Here is a 16678-nt window from a genome sequence, read left to right as displayed (position 1 = left end):
TGAATTTACAGCCTCGCTTCCCTCATTTTCCATAATTTTCCTGAAAAGCTTTGCTAGCACGTTGGAGGTATACAAGAACGACCTCTGCTTATTTGCTTGATCATTTCTTTACCACTTTCCGGTATACATAACACTGCTATTGGGATCGCTGTTTCAGTCAAGCCTGACCTCTATTTTCTCTGTCAGCAACGATCTCTTCCCCAGTTCTGCAAATACCACTGCTCAATTCTCCGTAAAACACCCTTGATAAATCAGCTGGCATCTTACAAATGATGAAAACCTGGCCATAAGTACCACCTGGTCAAATTCTTTCAAAAACTGTTCTCATCTACATGAAATGACAGATCTTTTCCAGCCCACAGTAGCCTAATCATTTCTGAGTTTGCTGACCCCCAACTGCTTTCATTAAGTTCCATCCCTAATTTCTATAAATCCAGTGTCTTACTCACTCCTGCATTTGGCTCTGCATGCTGATGAGATTATTAATGCTTCCCCCAGGGCAACAACTAAGCAACACAAGCAACTTCTTCAAGGTGTATGTGTTTGACTGATCAAATTAACTCACCATCCTACCCATCATGAGTGCAGCAGCTCTCTGTGTACAGGGAAAGTCTACAGCACACATAGAGAAGGGAGCTTCTTACAAATTGTCTCAGACATGCTGCTGGACAAGACACTGAATACGTGGTTCCTACAGAGCTGCTGACCAACAGTGATTTTTCGCATATAGATTACTAGCTTGCAAGATCCTGTTTTACTATATTTCCACATGACAATGGAGGGAAGGGTAAATGATGTACAGCTTTGGTCTCAGGGCTTTGGAGCACATAGTAGATGTGTCTTATGAGGAAAGGCATGGGATCATGTCTGATAAGAAGAAAGAAGTGATTTTGCCTAAACCCATTCCATTTTCCTGGAACATACATAACCAATCCACCCAGAAAGATAATGCAAAATTTACTTTTCCCTCAACTTGGGGACTCTTTTTCTTACCTTAGCCAGCTCTCTTTTATGCTGCTCTGATATTTTGCTCCCTGTGAAATCAGTCTGTAACAGTTCATGCTTTCCTGTGAACTCCTGGAAATGTAAAAACTTGTTAAACTGTTTAAACTCCTTGCTCCTTGGCAAGCTCCACAACACACTGTTAGCTGTTCTTAACTGGTTTGGTTTTCAGCACCCTAATCTCTGACACATCTAACTCATCTCTTCTGAGACACTTATGGAGTCCATCAATTCCCTCCTCTAATTTCTTTTTAAGTGCTTTCAACTTTAACATTTCCAGTGGAGTAGAAAAATCTGCTGAGGCACCAATGCTGGTCATGACTGTTGTTATGGGACGAAGATTCAGCCTGTGCTGGAAACAGAGGAATACTGGACAAAAGTTACCTGAAAATCTTTTAATCTTCATTGTCCTCTTATTTTCAGCTGGGAATTGATTTCTTACTGTCATGAAACTAGTTTGTTTCCTGGAAAAGTATCATCATCCCTGCTTTATTTTCTCCAGAGGCTTATAAAGCTTGTTATGTGTCCAGAGCTGTAAAGTTTAACATCTGTTCTGCAGGCCATTTCCACACTATCTAAGAGATGAGCCAGGCTCACTTGATGGTTTCTTTCCATGATGAAACATTGTTGTAGCACACACTTAAAAGAAAGAGGAAAGACAAAGTACACTTTTAAAAGGGAAAACTTTAGATGACAAAAACTTTCAACACAGAAAAAAAACCTCTTCTGCTTTTAGAACGGACTATTTTAGGAAGGCATGGCCTACAACAATATGCTACCTTCCTTCTTATCCACAGCAGTATACAAATAATGAGACATACCTGGAAACACCTGTAGGTTTCTGCAAAGATCAGCCTCTGCTCATACTTCTTGGTAACACAGTTTCTGACTTTTTTTCCCCCAGGCCTCCCCATGAACTCTGCTGATTAAGAGAACAGCCTTTTCTGCCCACTCATTAACACTAGGTCTAAGGCTGGTCCCTTTCTATGGTATGTCAAATAATCCTTTTCAGAAACAAACTCTCAGTCCAAATTTAAAGTCTTTGTTCATTGTCAGATGATACTTTGTTATCTGCTAATCTTGTGCCAGTTCTTTACTTTCAATAGTTTTTCCCGAACCATCTACTCTTATGTCATCTATAGAGAGAAGTCATGGCTCCTCTCAGGCTTCCTCTTTTTGTCCAGGATCAGTGTAGGTTGTTTATGTACAAACACAGTTTTTTAAGGTAGGCTCATCATTCTTCTAGTCATCTCAGTAACAATGCTTTGCTCCTCTTATAGTTACACAGAGTCACAAAACAGTTGATATTGATTCTGGAGATCATCTAGTTCAAACACCCTTTTCAGAGCATGGTCAGCTACATCAGGTTGCTCAAAGCCACTTTTAGTTGAGTTTTGATTATCTACAGGACGGAGCCTCCACAACCTCTGTGGGCAACCTGTTCTGGGGTTTGATCACCCTCACCATGGAAAAGGCTGTTTCTTGTGCTTAAATTGAACTGCCTGTGTTTTTCTTTGTGCCTATTGCTTCTTGTCCTGTCACTAGGCACCACTGAGAAAAGCCTGGGTCCATCCTCTTTGCTCCTCCCATCAGGTATGAAGATGGCATAGTCTGTTCTATGTCACCTTCATGACTCAGAAGGCCCACAAACATTGCAGCTGATAACTAGCTGGTAATTTTTATGGCAATGACTTTGTCATCCATTTACTCACTCAGCATTAAATAATGCAATATATTCAGGTAACATCAGGATGTTACCAGCATATTCCTAACACTTGATAAAAATAGTAGGCTGATTTTTCCTAGGTTTTCCTGGAAGGTTAGCCATTAATTGATTATTGTTTTTTTACAGTAATCTCATCTCCCCCAACCCCCCCAAAAATGAAAACATTTTTTCTACTTACGTTATCATTGTACTTTGTCTCAGCAACCTAATAAATGAGTCACTGTTGCACTCTGGTGTATTTAGAGATATTAAGATTTATGTACACAGGTACTCTGGTCCTGCAGGACCTTGTTTCCCTGGAGGGGTGAGGCAGTGAAAGCCACAGGAGCAGAATTAGGAAGGCAGGTGGTTTTTGAGTTGTCTCCAAATGGACAGGAATTTGGAGGAAAACAATGTAACACCTTTCAATGCTACACTGAGACAACGGACCAGTTGGCAATCAAGGGGCAGGCTGGAGAGTAGGGCAGCTCACTGTACCTCTAGGTGCTGTATAGAACCTTAAAATATCTACACACACTACCAGACATCCACATAACATATGAGAGACACTTGAGCCTACAGGATGCCATGCTAAAATGTCAGGGCACAGCCTGATCGCAGCATCCCACAACTCAAACCCAATGGCAGCCCATGAAAAAGGTAATGAGAAAGGTAAAAGTACATTTATATTAACTGTCAGCATGCACCAGGAGCCGAAGTAGCATTTGTTATCGATGCTTTCAACAGGCAAGACCAACTTCAATGAGTTAATATTTCCAAGTGGCTCTCACTTTTGTCTCCCTAGTACAGCTTGCTTCACCCCCTCAAGATGGTAGCAACCTAATGCAGCTAAAACAGGTTCCTCTTAGACCGTCCTACCTCCCCAAGTTTGCATGTCTGCTTCATTAGCAGCACACCAGTGCTTTTCTTGGCGAGCTGACCCTGCCCGGTGGTGAACATGAGGGCTTGTAGCAAGGGGAGACTTTGAACCAGCAAGCCAGTAGTATTGTTACAGTGACAACCTATGTCCAGTAGTTCTGAATCATCAGGACGTGTTTCTTCATGAAGGGATACAGTCCCTCCACAGAAATGCATGAAACCACTGTCACTTCACTTCAAACAGTACAAGACATTATGAGGAGAATGCATTAACATTAGTAGAAAAAAACAAAGAAATTTTGCCACCCTGGTCGATAATGAAGGGGGTGGAGGAGATAAAAAAATGCCTAAGTGAGCTTTTTCCTTCACTCATTACTGAAAATGCGAGCAGGTGGCTGGTACAGGTAACATCAGTGAGAGAAGGGTAAATAAACGTTGAAAAAAACTAATACCCTGAATGAGCAGATTAGACAGCACTTACAGTAATGTGTTGCTAATTTGGCTGAACCTGATGAACATCTGTCTAGCATATGTGAAAAAGTGCCTAAAACAGTCTCAGACACATTAGCAGTTATTTTCGAGAAGGTCAGCTGGGGACTGGTGAGCCAACAATGATGGGAACAGCACAAGTACAGGGTCTGTGTTTAAAAGTGGGGAAGGGAGAAAAGCTCCACAACTTTACCTTCAATTCCAAAAAGAAAAAAAAACAAAACACCATCCTGGAAAAATGTAGGATGCTCTAAGCACCCAGATGACAAACAAGGAGCTGAATAACAGCCAGTATGATGGTTTAAGAGCATTAGTGCAGGGGAGAAGCTGTAGCTGTTGCATATTTTCTCTTTACTTAGGCTTCTGGCATTGTCTTGTGTAGCATCCTTATGAGCAAGCAAAACAAAACAAAACAAAAATCTAGATGGAGGTAGGCTAGCATGGATGCAAAATGATAACAAAACAAAACTCTGTAAAACTATATTCAAAGAGTCGCTATAAAGATTCCCTGTCCAAATGGAAGAGGTACTAAGCAGTATTATATGGGGATTCATCCTGAATCTCTATCTAATTTTCCTAGAATGATGGAATACACAGCATGATTGTTAAATTTGCAGATGACGTGAAATGGAGAAGGGATGCAGATATTCTTAGAGACAGAATTGGAACCAAAAATGCTTTTGATAAATTGGAAAATTCTGAGAACAGCTGAATGGACTTCAATATGTGCAGAAACAAGCAGCTGCCCAGTGGCCAGCAACAGCTGGCTCAGTAGAAAGTTATTTAGAAAATATCTGGGGAATATAGTGGATGACATGGTCAGCACAAATCAACACTGTCAGGACGGTGAACAAGACAAATGCCATTCTGGGATATACAAGCTAGTGTTTAACACATCGCAAGAGGGAATATTCCTGTCAGTGTGCCCAGCACAGAAGAGGCTTCAGCCAAATGTTATGCCCGCTTTCAGGCACCGCTCTTCAGGAAAGATTTAGGACAACTGGAGGATTCCAGAAGAGACTGAGTTGAAACCTTAATGAAAAGAAAATGTACATGGATGGAAGAATTTAATTTCACTGAAAAAGAGACCAAATGAGGGAGATGTAGCAGAAAATATGCTCGTAGTATGACTGCAAAGATTTTAAGAGTTCAGATATTAAAAAAACCCCAAACCACAGCCTTTCCAGTGTTACAGAGCATGCCTTGCTTTTCTTCGTTTCCAAATGAACAGACTGGGGTGGTCAAGAACAGAACCGAACTGCTCTTGCTACCCAGAAAAACAGACTAGGGACTGATAGACACAGCCAGAAAGTCAAAGCCTGACCCGTCAGCCTAAACAGCATGATAACCCACAGAATCCTCTTGCTGCTAAATGGTATCTGAAACGCATATCTCAATGATGCAGTTGAAGCCTTGATTTACCCATCAAGGAGCAATACATGTAAGTGGCATTGGCTCACTGGAAGAAGGACCACAGGGGAGAAGTAGGAGAAATCGTGCAGGTATGGGTAGGTTTTAGGTAGCACAGAGTAAATTTTATAAACTGACATCTAATAAGGAAGAAATTTATTATTTCTTCAACAACAATAGGATACAAGGAGCAAAGGGGAGGGGGGAAAGAAACCATTTAATTTTCCCTTCCTGCCACTCAGTTCTTATATCTGTTTCTTTTTTAATTGTCACTTTAAATCCAGAACTTTTTAATTGTTCCCATGATTGACTTGTGCTAGAGGGATGGAAACGAACATGATAATAAGGTCGTGATTTTTTTTTTCATAGAAGCATATTGAGTAGAAGAGAAGCAGCAGCAGCTGCCACTGAGAAGGATCTGCCTAGCTGATTATATTTACTCTTCTTTTCTGTCTTTATACAGACACAAAACCCTCTTGTGGAGATTACCGTTACTTTTCCTAGAAATGTAACAGTAGGCTGGTGAGGTATATGGCAGAAAAGTGAACTAACTGTGTTTTCCCATTCAGAATATAGCCTGGCATGTCCATGAAAGGAAGTCTAGAACTGGATTGGGATAAGGTCATACTCAGATGCTGTCCTTTCATTTCTTCTCTGGGCAGATCACAGTAGTCTGAAAACCTCAACACAAAGGCAGCCTTGAGTTCAGTTCTCATTTAAGCTGAAGCTTTAAGGTCTACAAGATAGGAGATGAGGCAAAGTGCAAGGTAAGGCATGAAGCAAAAGAAAGCAAATTGTCTGGTATGAAATGGTTTCCTTGAACAGTCGAGAAGCTAGAATTCTCTAATTTGTCTCCTTGGTGACTCTGTCAATGAGCAGATAGCAAAGCTGGAGACCTCAGGGCCTGTGTTGCCTGCCAGCGGATAGCTCTGCATCATGTCACTATAATTTCTGGTGGTAAGTGGGAGACCAACAAGAAAGCGAAAGTTTCCAAAGGCACTGGGCAACATGCTAGGGAGCACAGGTCCTTCCTCTTCCAAGACTATCTCCTCTGCAAGAGTAGTCTTCTAAAAAAACTTCCCACCATGCCACTATAGTCCATAATAAAAGAAAACACTGCTCTGAGGAGAAAGTAGGTCTTTGAACGTGTCTGTACAGCATAAACACAACACAAAAGGATAGGAAACTACCTGTCTAACAAAAACTAAAGGACAGGAAAAACAGTCTGAGACCTTGACAGGCTAGAGGAATGGGCCAACAGAAATCTCTTGAAGGTCAAAAAGGTGCAACATCTACAGCTGGGATGGCCTAATCCTACATGCTAGGGTTGAACTGGATAACAAAAGCTTTGCAGAGGAGTGTTTGAGGGGTCCTTTAGGGCAAGTTGCACAAGAGACAGCAGCATGCCTTGTGATGAAGGCAGCTAACCACATACCAGGATACATAAGCAAGCGCATAGCTTGCACTTGGACAGGAAGTCTTTGAAAGATAAAGGAAAGTGTTTATTTCCCTCTACTCCATACTGGCAAGGCCATGCCTGGAGCACTGTGTCCAGTCTTGGGCCCTATAGAGCAAGCAAGACATTAACAAAGTGGAGAGTCCCACAGAGGAACACTGAGATTGCTGAGAGGCTAAAGAACAGGCTACCTCAGGAGGAATTTCTTTTTTACTACTTCTCTTTTACTACTGCAGTAAGTAGTAGAGAAGAAAGAGCCTCTTCTCAGAACTGAACTGTGAAAGAGTAAAGGGCCACAGCCACATCTTGAAACATCGGGAAAAAAGGTTGGAGGTAAGGAAAAAAACCTTCACAGCAAGAATTGTTCATCACTGAAGCACATGACCAGAGAGGCTGTGAAATCTCCATCCTTGGAAGCACCTGTAGCTTCGCTGGATAAGGTCCTGAGCATTTGACAAAAATGTCTTAGCCCAGCATGGACTGGTCAAACACCAGAAGTCCCTTCCAAATTAACTTTTTCTATGTTTCCAGGAATGTCTTTAAGCTTGCAAATGAAACACTGTAAAGTTAGGAAATACCCTGATGTGCTTCCCCTTATCCTCTGTCTTGTGCATTCAAGCTGTGCACTGCAGGTGGCAGAGAAGCAACAGGAAAGAAGCACCAGCATCATCATTGTAGTCACAGTGCCTGAAAGATGTAAACCAGCCAAGGTCTGTAGGAAGAGGTAATCTCTTTTATTAGACCTACTGATACAGTTAGAACTTGGGTGGGATTTCAGACATGCAAACGCTTCTTCAGCTCAAAAATAGAAGCAGCCCACTTCAGTGCTAAACACAGGTTGAAAACAGTTAGTCTGAATTTAGCTAGCTATATTTATCAACTAGACCATATGAGGGAAAAAACCACATAATTGGCACTTGTGGAATAGAAGAGATGTTAACTACATTTTCATCTCTTCTCTTGATATACCTCCTGAGGGTGACAGAGGGATATTTTTGTCCACAGAACATGAGGGTGAAAGAGAGATTTGAAGCATGACAAAGCAGCTCGGTATGGCTGAGAATGGCATCCCAGGATCCAGAGAAACTTGGGATGCACATGGCAAAACACACTTACATATGCCAGTGCCCAGCAGGAGTTTTTGGACAAGGTCATTGAACAGGGTGGCCCTGCAGCATGTGCCATGCCAATCCCTGCTCACCAATGTGGACCACACAGGGGATGATGCTGGGCTTTCCCTGCTGTGTGGCAAGTCCAGGCACCAGCCACAGGCTGGGCAAAGGCTTCACCCACTGCATCCCTCGTGGCTTCCTCACCACAAGCCAAGTGTCCCATCTGTCCCTTCAACCACGACGGGCTGATGGGAGCCAGTGCCTCAGCCCTGGGGTGCTCCCCTGATCCTCCCACTGCCACCAGGGCCGCACTCACCACAGGCCCCGTCCGTCACCACAGACACCTTCTGGAAGCCACGCTGTCCCCAGGGCCCCTACTCAGCACTAAGGCCGGCCCGTGGGACTGAGCCTCACCTCAGTCACATTTCAGCCTGGGACTTCAGGCCAGACCCAGGTTTGACTTGAGATCAGCCCTGTGAGGTGCTGGTCTGCCACCCCACTGTCACCTCCTGAGGCTACAGCATGGCCCCCAAGTTTACCACAGGCACCCATTGCTTCTGTACAAGCGTTAACCTCCAGTTGTGAACTGTCCCCTCCCCAGTGCAAGGTCAGCCCGACTGGCGGTATGGCTCTCCTGGCCACCCGCCACTGGCCCAACCACAGCATCCTGGAGCACGGATGCTGGGACATACAGCGCACCCAGCCAGGCTTTTGGGATAGCCCCTTCATCTCCCCAATTACTTCTTGTGCTGATTACTACTGCTTCTTGCACTAATAACTGTTTTCTCTGGTTTAATCCGAGAATGGCTCTACTGACACTATTTCAAACTCCCACAGACAACCACCACCATGTATCCCTTGTACAAAAGGATTAGTTATCACGGGAGAAAATAAAGGGGGGGGGGGAGGGGGGTGGCGGCACGGGGGGGTGGGGTGGGGGGAATGACACGGACGACAAGCATTTTTCCTGGCATGCCCTATTTTTGCTAAACTTTCCCCCTACAACTCCATCTTCTGTTCCCTCCATGTATTTGTTTAGATTTACTTTCCAGATTTGTCCTGAATGTATATGTTCCTCATGTAACTAAAGGTCAATTAATCTGGATGCAGTGCCTAGCTGTTACTTCTTCCCTTCCTCTCCCCCTGCTGTCCTTGAATATGGGTGACATGTTTGCTATTTTCTAGTTTGGTGATGATACCTTTCATCTGACATCCTTTTGTAAAAAGCTCCCAGGCTTGCAGTACCATGCACCAGCCCTTTCAATATCTGTGCACCACAAGCAGTCAGACTCCCCAGAGGTGACCTGAGTACAGATGGAGCAGTTGTGATTCCTGTTCAGACAAGGCCAACTCCTTTCCTCCTGACTTGGTCTCTATCCCTTTTCCTCCTGCATTCCCCTCTTCTCCACACACCCTCATTTGCCTCCCTCCACCTCATTTAAAGAAAAAGCTGTGGCAAAGCAAGCACAGTTCAGTGCCACTTAGGAGCATGGTGGTAGCAAACCTGAGGCACTAAGCACCCATTTCTGAAGTAATTCCTTCTTCTGGGACATGTGGGCATCCACCTGCTTTTTTCAGTAAGAGAGGCTGCAGGGGTGCCAGGCAAGATGTGGGGAGCCAGGAGGAATGCCTACTCAGAACACATGCTTAGTTTATCTCCTGCATATATGACACTGACCCTGTTCCCACTGCTTATCTCCTACCACCCCACTTCCACTCCCTCACCTGCCTGCAGATGCCTGTTTCCTGGTACAATTTCCCAAGTCTTGCACCAGCCTTCCTGTCAACACAGGAGTGCAGAGGAGCGAGACCACCACCCTCACCTCCTTGCAGGGTGAGGCTCCATCTGCTTCTAAAGAGATCACATCTATCAGCTATTACAAACACAAAGGAGCTTAAGGACCAAGACCTTACATCTAGTCCTCCAGTAACACTTGTGTTTTCTCTCCACATCAGCTAACCTCCAAAAAATATAGTGCTCCTGTCTGGGAGATTCCTTTCATCGACAGAGCACCAAGCCTTTTCATTTTATATCACAAATATTTTAACCTTTAAGGAAAGAGGGCTTCCTGCTTTGTTTTGCTGACAGCAGTCAGTGACTGAAGATTTTTAGCTTTGGACTGAGCTGAGGTGTTGGGTGGGCACAGTGTGGAGGACCAGCAACAGAAACAGCAAAGCTGAATTCCCATATCCTCAGGCAGACACACCAGTATCTAGTGAAAGACCAAGAAGCAGGATGGAGTCAGGGCATGGGCCCCTCCAAGAATTTCAGGTGACAGGGTGACTGTGTATCAATAGGACCTGCTACAGGGGAAACGGGCTATAGACAAGTCTGTATACTTAAAATCAAAGAGGGGGAAAACCATACTGTAAATGGTCTGTGGAAGAGGTAAAAGAAAACAAATTATAGAAAGTCTTGAGAGCATGATATCTAGCAAAGCCATAGACAAACAGCCCCCACGAGTGTCAGACCAGATTTCTGAACCCACATCAAGTTACTGAATCAAAATGTAGACAAGCTGATGACATAGTGTGGGTGCATGAGAAATGAAGTGGGAGATAGTCTTTCCCTAACAGATAAACAGACACATGTCTGATTGGCTTTAGGACCATGACCAAGACCACATCTTCTTAGCACAGTTGTCCCATCACATACGCATTAGCTTGAAAATCCCGTAATTTGTTCCTGGTGCAGGTAGAAAGGAAGAACTAAAAAAAGAACACCCAACCACATGAAAACAAAATAACAAACCAAAACCAAACAACCATCCTGATGCTTGTACGTTAATCCTACAAGCACATCTAATGAAATCCACTTCTCCAGATTTTTGAGTAATATCAGACTGCACGCCTCATTCCTGACAAACTACATGACAACTACTTTAGTAAACATCGACCACAGCACTGGTCTTCACACCTGCTTGACTCAAGAGACTGTCCTTAGGCTGACATCCATCCTGCAGACTGGAGTCACAAAGCATTTGGACCCAGTTATAGTTTAGAATAAACATGAAACCTCCCATACGCACTCAGCAGTGATCACTTCCAGCCAGCATTCCTGTATATGGTGACCACAAATCTAGCTAAGTAGTATAGCTTTGTTATTTGTGAAATGTGTAGGCGCCAAGATGCAAAGCCTCTCTTATCCCTCAGCTATTACTCCTGGTTCTCAAACTATGTTTGTGTAAGGGGGAAAGAAGCAGCAGCATTCCTTCCATTGCTGTTGGTGCTACATGGGACTTTTGTTTGCAATGATCAACAGAAAAGGCTGTCAAGAAATCAGATCTATTGCTGCAAGTTTTATGGATATTATTTTTCACCTCAGTGCCCTGAAAGGCAAATATCTTATGGTTGTTATGTACTTCGTCACAGTCATAAGTTCCATTTACCTTAATTTCATATAGTTATTACATAGAAAAAGACACAATCAACCAGAGGGCAAGGAGTCCGTTTGAAGGGTCAGAAGTATTTGTTCTGCAAGCGTTGCGGAAGGGCCGAAACCAAACTACTGACCTTGTACTCAGATCCACGAAGCAGTGCAGAGCTGCACAGGCCCATTGCATTAAGCAGAGGCAGCCCTACGGGGCATGGAAGCGGCAGGATGAGAGCAGGCTCCTCCTCAGTTATCTGCAGCACAGAATCAGGCTGGATGCTGTGTTGAGCCAGATGTGTAATCTGGGTCATGCAGTGGCCCAGGCAGGCTCAGACAGGCACCTCTGTCAAAGGCAGGCTTCCATGCTGGGGAACGGGGGCAAGCAGCATTTGCATTATTAGCATAGGTCTTCTGAGGCCACTATCAACCATTGCTAATTACACTGCTACCTTTGGAGGCTAAATGGACATCAGACTTCAGGGGCAGACATTCAGTCATTTAAACCTGTCCCAACCCACCTCTAAAACTGGTCTTTATGAAAGAAGTCAGCAAGACCTTTCTGTGAAAATCCTCCATGAACACAGCCAGGATCCAGCTCCAATTTTTCTGCATGGACGAGGAAGAGCTGAAGGCTTTAGGGTACAGAAGGAAAATAGCAGGAGGCTTACAATAGGACTGAGGTAATTCAAACCTGTCTGCTGGGCAGGGCAGGCTTTATACAAAGGACAAAATGGAGCCCTTAAATACATACAGCCCACCTGTCATAAAGTGTTTACGGGATCTGGGGACAACACCGCAGCTCAGCTATTCAGCAGCCACAGCATTCAGTCTCATCAGTACCACTGGGAAGGCTGGTGTCAACACCAGCAGGCTCCAGGATTAGATCTAAGAGAGTTTCTAAAGTTAAATCCTTAGACTAAACTAGAAGTCCTTAAGCCAAAATCTAAGATCATTTTAAAATATGTGCTGCTTAGTTGTCTCCATCCCAGCTTCATAATCACACTTATGTCCCAGAAACATAACCTGTATGTAGTCAAAGGCATTGCTGCACTTGAAACCCAGACTTATCTGTTAGGAAGCATTGTTCTCCACTGCAGACAGAGGTAAAATACCTCTACATAATGCATCTTAAACAGAAGAAAACAAAGTAAGCCCAGACTTGTTCTGAGATACTGCAGGCAAGTTGCATTGTTTAGTTTGTGTATTAGGAATGCCAAAAATAAGTTCCTGGCATTCATACAGTATGTGGGTCTTCAACAGATCTTACTCTATTCTAAAGTCAAAGTAAATTGTAAAGCGCAGTCTGCCATCATAGGTGGCCTTCCAGCAATGTCAGACTAGACCTCCCACTGCCTGCTGTCTTCATGCTCCTTCTGTAAACCTTTTGAACGTATTGGCCGATTTCATCCAAACTTCAGAGGGGAACAGTATCAAAAATAACAAAGTTCAATGTTCTATAAAAGAGGAAGCTGTTTAGAGAGAGGACTGGGGTCCACCCCAAAACTTTTCATTTTGTTGGCCAGTTTCTACAGAATACGGGAGTCTGTTTATCACAGCCAAAGCACAGCAAGAAATGCATTGTAACGGGAAACAGAGGAGAAATTCAAATTTATGTGTAAAGATAGCAGAAAACCTAACTTAATTTTTCAAACCTAAGAATAATAATGCAAACCTATAGGAACCCAGGCTTTATCAGCCCCACGGGTCAGAAGAATACCTGTTTGGGAACGCAGTGCAGGCTCAGGTGCTTTGGGTAGGATTTCATATCAGCTCTGTTCCTGTGGATTCCACTAGTTAATACCACTCAGAGCAGAGATGAGCAACACCATGGACTCCTGTCCCAAAGTCTTTTCTGCACAGGGATATATTTGGTTTGCTTGTGTCCACTGCTTGTTTTGGTATTGGCAGAGATTGCTTTACGGTAGTACTTGCCTCTTCCTTGTCAAACAGAGAGGACTTGCAGTCACACCGAGCACTCTCCAATCCCATTAACGCAGTGACAGAACAGTTTCTGGGTTAGATTGCTCTGAAGAGCCATTGCTAAACGAGGTGCAGTATCACACAGGCACATGTGACTTCAAGACAGAAAAGTGACTACAGCTTTCCTAGAGCTTTCCCTGCCCTGTCAACACCTTGCTTTTCCAACGAGCTTGCGTTTCCAGCAAGCTGGGGATTACCACGTGCTGAAAGTAGTTGAGAAAGTGATTTCTAAACATTTCCGCATTTTAAAACACCAATGTTTTGGCTTTTGTAGTTTGATTTTCATAGTTTAGTTATGAAGTCTGTTTCTGTGTGTTCCCTGCCTGTTGCTACCAATAGATTTTGAGTTTACCAATGCCAATAAATGTTGAGATTATATTATTTCCAGCAATCATAATAGCTGGAGTAGTAGTATCCAGGTGGTTTACTATCAAGTTAAATGCAACTATCCTCTGAATAATTTTTTTTTCCCAAAATATTTTTTTTTTCAAAACTCTCTAATAGAGTTTTCACAAGCACTTCCTTCTCACCATTTCTTGGCATGCAGAAATTATAACATTACATTTTTCTCCAAGGCTACTTGTGTTTGAAACAAGCACCAAATGCAACATGGGTACAGTGCTAGAGAACCATACAGGCTGTGGGGTAATCATTTTAAAAACGTGTGCACTTTTATGCACATGAAAAAGCATGTGAAAGATTTGGACCAGCTCTGTAGGGTCATGGGGAAAAATATACAGTTCATATCTGGTTTCTAATCTTATTGCAGAATGTGGCATATTCTATTTATTTCAGTGTATTTTATATTCAGGTGCAAGTGACATTAGTGGAACTGATGTTCCCAACCACTGTATCTCCAGGATAACTTGATGAGACAAGCTCTAGAAAGGAAAATAATTCAGTCAGTCGCAGCCCATCCTCTCTCTGTGATGGGGTTATCAGTATTCCCCTCAATTCAGGACAAGCATGGCAGTGATATCACTTATAGAAATAGAGAAAATAGGTTACAGCCATCAGCCTACTCTGTAAAGATCATAGAATAGACAGTTGCAGGCAGCGTCAACCTCATTTGCCTTGAACGTGGCAGCATAAACACTAAATTACAGCATTCTTAGTCACAGGACTCTCTTGTTTAAAATGTAGAGTTGCTACTAAACCACAGCAAAACAGTTGGTGACAAGTCACTGACACAAAGCCTTCCCACATCTGCAAAAGAAATAATGGTCTGCTCCAGTCTTCCCGTGGTATGGTTTATATCGACTAACTTAACTGAAAAAGGCAACACAGATCCTCTTTTGGTACATATTCCAGTTGAAAGAATGTGAAAAAAATCTTTCATGTTTACCATGAGGATGTCTGCCACAGCATTTCCTGCAGCATCAGTATTCCTGAGGAGGTGGAACTCTTATCAGTGTCAGAAGTGTTTTGTCAGACTAAGGTTAGATACCAAACAGAGATGGAAGCTGAAGCAAAGTTTTGCAAACTCTGTTCTGTTTTACTGCCACTATAAGCTAGCAGCAAAAAGAGTAAGATACACATCTGTGACGCAGGTAATGCAGGATCAGCTAAATACAGGAAATTGGTAAAAGGTCTTGGAAATGAAAAATGCTCTTGATCTCACTCTGCAGCCTGTTCTTGTCACTTCCTAAACAGCTCTGTAATATAGTTTCAGTTTCAAAAGAAAAACACCAGGATCCCCAAACACATCCATTTAATCTATGCCAACTCTGAGCAGAGGCACTTTCCAAAGCATTCAGAAAGCTCTTCTGCATGATAAGCATTACATGGCACTGTTGTGAGGCAGAGGGTCATTCTGTACGAGGCCTTTATGCAATTCAGGGCAAAACAACATGCAGCAAGACTGGTGGGGAGCTGAGACTTTAAATCAGCATCCCTACTTTAGGCGATCCAGTGGGTGAGAGAAGCTTTCCCTATATGCAGTCTTTCATTTTAGTTCTGCCCTCACCTTACCCTGACATGCCACAGCATCTACTTCATTCCAGGCTTTTCAGGTATGCAATACTGCATGCAAACTATTACTCTCAGGGCAGAAACAAACTAAGGTCTCCTTTCCACAATTCCAGCCCATTAACTCGGTATTTGGTACACACCCTGTTCTCTATGCTTTATACAAACCTTGAAAACATAGCCCTCCAGAATAGCTTTACACTTTGAATTCCCAATCACTGGGAATTAATTCAGACCACAGAACCAGAGAGAGTAGAAGAGGCTGTAGGGATGGCAGTCTGTTTTATTGATGCAGTCCTCAAAGGTGAAAAACCACCAAATTGTTCCACCAGGAAAGCAAATGCATAGGACAAAAAAAGCAGAAAGGAAAAAGGCAGAAAATACCAACCTTATCAGCAAATTCTATGTAATGATTTCAAGGAACTGATTTAGAAGCTTTCAGATAACAACTACGCAACTCTCACAGGATGTTAGTTTTCCTGCATGAAGCTTTCTTTTAAGTCTGCAGTACAGTATCTTTTGCTTTTCTGAGGCTGGCGGTCTTGTGCTTTGGTGAAGGACAGAAAAAATCTTGAGCTGCAGGTGAAGCACCAGTTAGAATGGCAACCACCTCTAAACACTAGGTCGGCTCCCTCTGATCTGTCAGCATTGAAAAGGTTGAGAACAAACTCAGTGAAGACTGCTGTCCTTACACATTCAGGAAGCAAAACTACATTAGCAGGTATGCTGGATTAGCTCCAAGTCTCAAACTATGTGGAAGCTTAGGTTTGCTTGATGGACCATTTCTCTCCTTTATGATCAACTCATCCAACAGCACTAATTCCAAACTACCCATATTCACCGCTGCACCACATTTACCACTGCTACTAATGTATGGCAAAACTTTCAAAGGTTTTGGACAGATATCGAGTCTCTTAGGTGTTTCCAAAAGTTTCTTTTGTTGGCTTTTTAAAAAATCATTTCTTTTACAAGCCCTATTTTTTTCATTTCCATATGCTTATTAAATAGTGTTTATTAACATCTTATGTCGCTTCCATAAGCAGCATAAATACAGCTCAAGGAACAGAGGGAGCTCTACAAACATCATATTCACACCTACATTCACAGGGTTTACATTGCTGTAAAAAATAAAAATAATTAATGCCAGCTGAATGTCAACAGATGATGTGGTGAAAATCATTTAGCCTTTCCAGGAAAGTTAGAAACAAACAAACAAAAAAACAAACCATGAGAGGAAAACTTTACCAGGTATAATTCATTCTTTTAAAAGTTCTTGAATCTCAGGTTTCCCCTTTCTTTTAGAA

Source organism: Falco biarmicus, chromosome 6 (assembly GCF_023638135.1).
Source record: "Falco biarmicus isolate bFalBia1 chromosome 6, bFalBia1.pri, whole genome shotgun sequence".
Lineage (NCBI taxonomy): Eukaryota > Metazoa > Chordata > Aves > Falconiformes > Falconidae > Falco > Falco biarmicus.
This window is presented reverse-complemented; position numbering follows the sequence as displayed.